Source organism: Garra rufa, chromosome 5 (genome assembly GCF_049309525.1).
Source record: "Garra rufa chromosome 5, GarRuf1.0, whole genome shotgun sequence".
Taxonomy (NCBI): Eukaryota; Metazoa; Chordata; class Actinopteri; order Cypriniformes; family Cyprinidae; genus Garra; species Garra rufa.
Genome location: NC_133365.1, coordinates 47237951 through 47247210, shown reverse-complemented (window position 1 = coordinate 47247210; position 9260 = coordinate 47237951).

Sequence of the window (9260 nt, the reverse complement as noted above, 5' to 3'; positions counted from 1 at the left end):
GATGGATGGATGAAAAATTGGGAGAGTTGCAATCGAAATTATTCAACCCCCCAGAGACTGCAGCACTTTACAAATACACGCTTTTCTGAAGATCCAGGACTTTATAAAAATTGCACCTATAACAGATTAATAGCATATTAAAAGTGATTATGTCACTATATATAATGTAATATAAGTTCTAAAATCTAGAATTTTTAAATAAGAGCTGTCATAATTATTCAACCCCTATTCAACATTGCTGTTTTTTAGTCACTTAGTTGTATAATGGTGATCAAAATAATCTTAAAACACAATTAAATCTTTAGAAACTCTATGTAAAAAACAAAAAACAAAATTAGCTTAAGCTTTTACACTTACATAACCTTCTGAAATAAAGTCTTTCAAATTTTGTCATTTTTTTTTAAAGAAATTCAAACAAAAAATACCTTTTTATTATTGCCTTAGTTCAAACGGCACATGAACCGATCGTCTTTTCATATTTCCTTAAAGCACGAACCATGAACATGAATGAACATCAGAGCATATTTTATTTCAATGACTGAAAGATGTCAATACACACAATTTTTCAAATTTAAGCCCATCTACTCTCCTGTCTTTTTTTATCAGACAAATTGGATTTGGTTTTATGATTGGTTAGGTCATCTGTCAATCAAGCTATTTGCGAAGGGTCAAATTGTCAAAACACATTAAAGATCAACTAAAGGTATTCATTGTTTGAGTTTCTTAAAAAAAATTAGCAAAATCCGAAAGCTGAAATCTTTTTTTATACTAGAAGTAACCTTCTATGTCTTGTCTGTCAGCTTCCTCTTTGCTCCTTGATGTATTTTTCGAACAGCATTGTTTGTCGGACAGAAGAACAGTTTCTAAGGGTGGTGGGTCTTTGCGAAGGGTCAATTAAACCTTTAGAAACTCTATTAGAAAGCAGAATTAGCTTAAACTGTTACACAATCATACATTTAGCCCATGCATGTGCTGAAGTTTGAGTAGCTAATATGACAAAGTCAACAGAGCTCTCACAAAAGCTATAGAGAAGAAATAATTGTATTACTTTAGAAAGTTTAGGGCTATATGAAGATTTCCAAGACATTAAAAGTTTCTAGAGACACGGCTGGCAGCCTTATTCCTTAGTTTGAAATGTGTTGTACTAGAAATCTTTTGAGGGTGTTGAAGAAAAAGCACAATATCATAAAATGTTTGATCAGAACAACTGAACAACCTGCAATGTACAGCCAAACACTTTCATGATGATCCAATGAAAGGTGGAAAAACATTTCAACGCAGAGTATGCAAGCATGCCTTTTATGTTGGTGCATTTTGCCGAATACCACTCTTGACAGAGAAAACATAAAATGCTGACTTGAATGTGCTCAAATTCATTTGAATAGACCTGTGGAGTTCTGGAAGAATGTTTTATGGAGTGATGTGACCAAACTAGAACTTTTTGGACCCGTGGATCAGATGCATGTCTGTTGCAAAAAAGGCAAAACTTATGAATAGAAGAACACTCCATGGTCAAATATTGAGGTGGACCAGCCCTGTCATGGGGGTGTTTACTGTTGCAGGAAGTGGAAATTATGACTGTATGAAAGAAATCCTGGATTTTTTAAATATCAGGCCATTTTGGAAAGAAATGATGAAACTGAAACTGATGATCAATATACATTCCTGCAATCATCCCAAAGTATAGTGTACATCCAAATCTACTTAGGCTACAGTATATGCTTGGTTTAGGGATCAGACATAGAATGTTCTTGGGTGTCCTGTTCAGTCTCCAGATTTAATTCTCATTGAAAATATTAGTTTCTTCTCAATATTGCGATTTTATAAATTGCTATTGTGACTTTCTCAATTTTTTTCTCATATTGTGACTTAATAACACGCAATTGCGAAAAGTCAGAGTTATAGTGAGTTAAGTGAGATATAAACTAGTAATTCTGAGAAAAAAATGTCACAACAATAGCAAAATAAACGTGCAATTCTGACTTTTTCTCAAAATTGTGCATTTATTTCTCACAATGTTGATTATATAACACGCAATTGCGCGATTATATCTCGCAATTCTTACTTTATAACTTGCAATTTGCTAATTTACATCTCACAATTATTTTTTCTCAGAATTGTGTGATACAAACTTGCAATTCTGACTTTTTTACCCCTCAGAATTGTGCAATTGCCAGTCGCAATTGCAAGTCATAAAGTCTAAAGTCTAGATACAAAACTCACAATTCTGACTTTCTGACTTTTGTTCTCAGAACTGTGAGTTTATAAATCACTATTGTGACTTATTGTGATTTTTTTTTTTTTCAATTAAAATATTTGGTTTCATTTGAAGAAAGCAGTGGCAAAGTGAAAACCAAAGATTATCAGAGATCTGGAAGCTTTTTCAGGCGAGGAATGGGGCAAGATTGCAGTAGAGAAGTGACAGTAGCTTTTATAAGCACTTCCAAGCAGCTCAAATGTGTCTTAATAACTTTCTCATATAGTACACTGACACCTTTTTTGAACAGTTTTTACAAAATGTTGTTCTCTGCAGCAACATATATTGCAAGTCAGTGGGGTTATATGATTTTGATCGCAACTGTATGTATATATAACCTTTACTTTGCACTTGACAACCAAAGATAACTTATTTAAAGGTGGGAATGGTAATTTTCACAAATTGGGATATTAGTATGCATATTCGCACCTGTCACCTTAATTTGCATGCATATGCAATCTACCTTCCTGTTCTGTACATCACAGTCAAAGCACTAATGCTTCTAATTTATAGAATTATACCATATACTGTTCTCACTTTTGCATGAAACATTGATCCCAGACATTGTGCAGATAACATGAAAGGGTGTTGTCTAGTACAAGACTCATTAAGCTAGCAAATGAAAATCATGTAAAGGATCTGAGTTAATTTACACAGAAAATAACAGGAAAAACATAGTTTAGTTCATTTTATTGCCCTTATGTTTCATTTGTCAAAGGATAATAACCTGTCTTTGTGAAAGCAAGCATTTTTTTCTGTCAAAACCCCACATTACTTCATTGTATGCTTTATTCTGCTAAAAAAAATGCAGAAGCCACTGAACAATTGATAACTAAGTTGTAATTTTAACACTCCAGTGGGGAAATTCATTGAGCCAAACATTTTGGAGAAGGTTTTCTATACAGGGTCCAATTCAGAGAATCTACCCCCAGTGGAAAATGACAGCACTTGTAAAATAAAAGCATCCTTCAAATCAACCTTAGCTAGAGTGTTCTGTTAGTGAGAACAGAGAATTCAGGTGAAAAATATTCAGATGTGCTCTTTTTTTCTCTTAGAATTGCGTGATACAAACTTGCAATTCTCACATTTTTTACCTCAGAATTGTGTGATACAAACTGGAAAGTTTGAGTCATAAAGTCAGAATTGAAATAAACGTACAATTTATGACTTTTTTTCTCAATATTGCGAGTAAGAGTTTATAATTGCTACTGTGACTTTCTACGTTTTTTCTCATATTGTGACTTTATAACACGCAATTGCAAGTTAAGTCAGAATTGTGAGATATAAACTGGCAATTCTGAGAAAAATGTCACGATAGCAAACTAAACTTGCAATTCTGACTTCTTCCTCAAAATTTTGCATTTATTTATCACAGTTCTAACTATATAACACGCAATTTGCTAGTTTACATCTCATAATTATTTTTTCTCAGATCATACAAACTTGCAATTCTGACTCTTTTTCCCTCAGAATTGTGCAACTGCCACTCACAATTGCAAGTCATAATCTAAAGTGTAGATATAAACTCACAATTCTGATTTTTTTTCTCATATTGTGACTTTATATCATATGCGAGTTTATATCTTACAATTATGAGAAAAAGGTGAGAATTGCTAGATATGAACTTGCATTTACAAGAAAAAAGCAAATCTGACTTGATTTCTAGCAATTGTAAGTTTATATCGCAATTCTGAGAAAAAAAAGTCAGAACTGAGTTTGTCACAGAATATTTTTTTTACTTGCAATTGCGAGTTCATATAAATCGCTATTGTGACTTTTTTTTTTTTTTTTTTAACATTTTCCCCCTCCTATTGTGACTTTATAACATGCAATTGACCTTATACACGGAGCGTTCTTTAGAACTTCAGCATAAAGATAAGCCAGCTTGTAAACTTCCACTGAAGCTCATTTCATATGTGATATAGGTTGACACTCTTGAGACTTATCTACTGCCTCGTTCTTATCAGAAACTGAGAAAAATTATAACTTCAACATTATAAATAATGATAGCGGCATGAACATTAGGTTCATATTATTTAATTTAAACATGGAGCCTGGCAGCTAAACACTTGCGATACTTCTTCAAGGACCTCTTAATGGTATTCTTGATAATCAATAACTTGCCTTCATAGTCATGAACACATTTTTTTTAAATCTTGCAATATTTTAAAGACTTTATTATTTTCCAACTCTACGGCTGTGAAATAAAATTCACTTCAAGGACTCACTTTTCATTCATAAAGTTGTTTTTTCAAGGAAAACAACTTCTTTTTTAGGCTAAAAATGATATGGAACTACCCATAGGCCTATAACCAATAGATGGCAGCAGAGAATCAATCATTGGCTGTAGCCGCCATTTAAACTCCCTATATTTTTCAAGACGTCTCGCTTTTCGATTTATTATAAAATTACTAGTATAATAAATTGTAGTACTTTTACCACCCTTAAGTATATATTATAGCAAGTGCAGAAAGTCATTAAAATAAATGACTTAGGCTGTCACAAACAGCCTATAAGGGTGAATTATTTAAATACTTATATAAAAAAGCAATACCTACAAATAAGTCAAATATTGATGGTATAATAGTTAAATAATGCACTCAATATGAATCGATAGGAATTTGAAATATTTTATATAATCAAATAACTACATCTTTTATGTTTTATCTTAAACTGTAAAAGCTATTAAATAACCTATATTTAACCAACACATACTTGTTACTGCTGTAGTTTTGTTACTCTGAATTTAGTCTGAATCATTTAAGCTCTGTTTTTGACATCAGCTTGTCAGATGTTTCGTCCGATTATTACTGTCAATCAATAGCTCATAGCGCATATTTAGCCGATTTACTTGCCTATATTTTTTTAACTCGCGTTTGTCATTCTTGAAAAGGTATACATGGATGTTTGGTCCTCTTAAACAAACAACACTTTTCTAGATTGCGAATGGATTATGTAGAGAAAAAGAACAAAGCAGCCTACACTCATATTACGGTGTTCAGTACAGTTGACCGGAAATTATTTTGCTGGCTCATCTAAAACAAGGATGTAATCCGTGCATATGGTCAATTGTGAGATATAAACTTGGAATTCTGAGAAATGTAACGATAGATAAACTCGCAATTCTGACTTTTTTATATATCTCACAATTCTGAGAAAAAAAGTCAGAATTGCGAGATATAAACTTGCACTACCAAGAAAAAAAAGTCAGAATTGCAAGCTTTTATCTTGCAATTCAGACTTTATGTCTTGCACTTGTAATATCGCAAATCTCCGAAAAAAAAGTCAATAAGTTTGTCACGTAGGGGAGAGTGGGGTGATTCGTGCCAGTGGGGAAGTTGTGCCACCCCTTGTTTCTAGGAAACCATAGAAGAAATTGGTCATGTGACCACATACTTTTGAAGAGCCATCCAATTTACCCATCCCTCAAAGAAGAGAGACACATGGCATGAGGGCTAAGCACACTTTAGCTCAAAAACTGTTTTTTTGCCTTTCAAAGTAAAATTTATATGATCAAGGTTTTTTGATTGTTGCGTCTGAACAATTATAGACACGTTTGAAAATATTTCACACATGTTTTAGTGCTTTAGTAGGCTACACAGTGAGTCTATACAGTTAGCATAATGTTAGCTCTAAACTGCGGGATCATGCTAGTCTTTCAAAAATGTCGGGCTGTGGTGATTTGTGCCAAAGGGGCAGAGTTAAGTTGTGCCAGTGGGATGTTAAGTAATAGTCCAGATCTAGACCATCTAGACCAGGGCTGCCCAACCCTGTTCCTGGAGATCTACCTACCTGCAGACTTTAGTTCCAGTCCTGCTCCAACACAGCTGTCTGTAATTATCAGGTGCTACCTAAGAGATTAATTAGCTGGTTCAGGTGTGTTTGATTAGGGTTAGAGCTGAACTTTGTAGGATGGTAGATCTCCAGGAACAGGGTTGGGCATCCATGATCTAGACCTACATACCCACAGGGGATAATCTGTGTGAGAAGATGAGCGTGCCTCATCAGTGTTTGATTTACCTGCCGTTTGTCAGTTTTTTAAGTGGCAAAAGTCACAATGGGATGTTCAGAAATGTAAATAAGAAAGTAACTTCTTTCCTATATGTTACATGATTGACAGACGGCGTTTTGTTAACAGGCAGCGTTCTGATTATTCACAAATATCATATATTGTGTATTTGAGTTTTTTTGTGTTTTACGAAAAAGTAGAAAGTAGGGTAAGGATATCTAAATAAACCTTAAATTAGCAATTTTGTATTGAATTTGTCTTGATTTTATATAGCATTACAGTTCATGACATTAAAATGTTCTTTATAACTTAAATAATCACTGGCACAATTTACCCCACTGTATTCTCCCCAAAGGCACAATTTACCCCGCACCGGAATTGTGAAATAGGCTATAATCTCGCAATTCTAAGAACATAGTTTTTCCCCTCAATTTTTTTTTTACTTATATCTCACCGAGTAAATAAAATCAGAACTGTGAGATAAAAAGTCGTAATAACCTATATATATATGTGTGTGTGTGTGTGTGTGTGTGTGTGTGTGTGTGTGTGTGTGTGTGTGTGTGTATACATACATTTATACTGTATATTAAGTGGTAGAAACGGCCTACCTATACCCACTTTTTTCCTTGCCTAAGAGTCTTTAACTTGGAGTCCGAGTCAAGTCTGAAGTCTTAACCTGGAGGATGCAAAAAGTTAAATATTGAGAAAATCGCCTTTAAAGTTGTCCAAATGAAGTTCTTAGCAATGCATAATGCTAATCAAAAATTAAGTTTTGATATATTAACGGTAGGAAATTTACAACATCTTAATGAAAATCATTTTTGGCATAAAAGAAAAATCGATCATTTTGACCTATGCAATGTATATTTGGTTATTGCTACAAATATAGCCGCGCTATTAAGACTGGTTTTGTGGTCCAGGGTAGAGGTCTGCGCGGGACTGCTTTTCTAGTCCCGCTCCCGCCCGAAATGATATTTCAGACATTCAAATGGTGATAAAAAATGCAGTGCTGGTGGAAACAACAGACCAGGCTACCATGACTACCTTGAACATGATCAAGAGCGGCTCGGACGGTCCTGTCTGCAGCATTGAGCGCATCTTCAGCGCAGCTGGACGGGTTACGCGTTCAAGTGCACGCAATAGGATAAAGCTTGCCACAAAGCACCGGCAAAAATAATTACCATGACTGTGAAATATAGTAAGGAGATATTTTAATTATTTATAAACTGTTTTCTGAGTCAGTGATGATGAAGTTAACGATCCTCCTCATCCATCTCCTCATTGGACGCGTCTTTAGAGAAAAATGCATTACATAATAAAATAGTTTTTGTTTTCGATTTGTTTTATTTCGTTAAGTACTAATTTAAAGCTTTCTACAAATATATTCATCATGTCTGACAAAAAAATAACGGTTAAATAGTTTCCACTGAAAAAAATGTAACTGATCGCACTTGTGCCTCCGTGTCCTTAAACGCGTTTTGGTTTCCACTCTCCGCAAAAACTATTGGAAATGCGCCTAATAGCGAACATTTATATATTATTAGGCTATTATTTCTATATTATTTAAATCTATAGATTTTATTTTAGCCAATTCGTGATTTGAGAAGGCAAATTCAAACATAGAGAGTAGGTCAATTTACTGTCTCCCGCCGCCACTTGAGTTACTTTAAGAAAATAAGAAAAGCTTACATTTAACGAACAAAAAAATGCTCCGAACGTTTTTTTTTTCTAAATTAACTTAATAAAAAAGAAACGAAATTATAACCACTTTGTCATTTCATGCAAAACTGAACTATTTTAATTGCCAAAACAGTAGTATAAGTTGTTTTAGCAAAGGGGAAAAAAGATGGGCTCGGGTCAGGAGTTAACAACCACACTGTTTGCGAAAAATCAGACAGCATAACCTTATGAAGATTTTGGCACTGATAAACTGATAAACAGTTGCCCACAGAAAAAACACCAGTAGTACCCTAACTTTACGCGCCTATGAGACATTGCCAGTAAAATGCATGATTCTGAAAGCACTGGTCGAGTGCATATAACAGTTTTGAGCGCAGGCTGTAGCCTACAGGTGCTCGATATGAATGAGTAAAGCGCAGATTTGCTGTTCAGAAAAGACGTCGGGAACGGGATATTGTTACCGCCCGCTCCCGTTCAAATTACACCAGAGTTACCGACCGCAACCGCTTTTATTTGGAAATTTATTCCCGCGTCGCAAGAAATCTGGTCGGGTGAGAGAGCCGCGGGAATGCAGACATCTAGTCCAGGGTCACATTTTATATCAAAGTTGTCCAACAGGTGGCGCTGCTACATAGTGATACACAGTTTGGGCAAAGGCCTCCAGGGCTTTAATATAATACAATGCAGATCTAAACTACAATTAGGTGCTAATAAATTATCTAGTGGTTGTCTGTGGCTTCTGATATTTTATTCTTGAATAAGACAAAAATGTAGCTAATTGTCCCTAATTAATAAGATTTATAAATACTGAGAATTAATAGAACAATAATAAAATAAAATGAACACAATAACTCATACCTGCAAGCATAAAATGGGACAGCGTTACAACAAATGTCTTTGTTCTTGTATCACAATCTGTAAATACATAATTTAGTTAGTACATTGTCCCATCTTTCAATATGCAGGTAACTTACGATTCTAAAGTCACAATTCACAGTTTCATTCTCTTCTTTTTAACCATATGGTTATGAACTACATTACCCAAAATGCACTGCGGATTGCAAGTTCACTCTGTACAGCGATAGATTTACCATGTTAGTAACAACGAAATGAAATAAAACTCAAATTAACATCAACAAGCCCCTTCATTTTTATGAAAATGATCATAGAACATAAACTGAAACTTTGTACCGTTCATAGAAATACAAACAATCACACATTTAAAGCTATGCAGTTTATACAACGTGTTAAATCTTTAGTTTTACACACAACAGGGTCAACAACAGTATTACCAAAGTAATTTATTCTGAATTC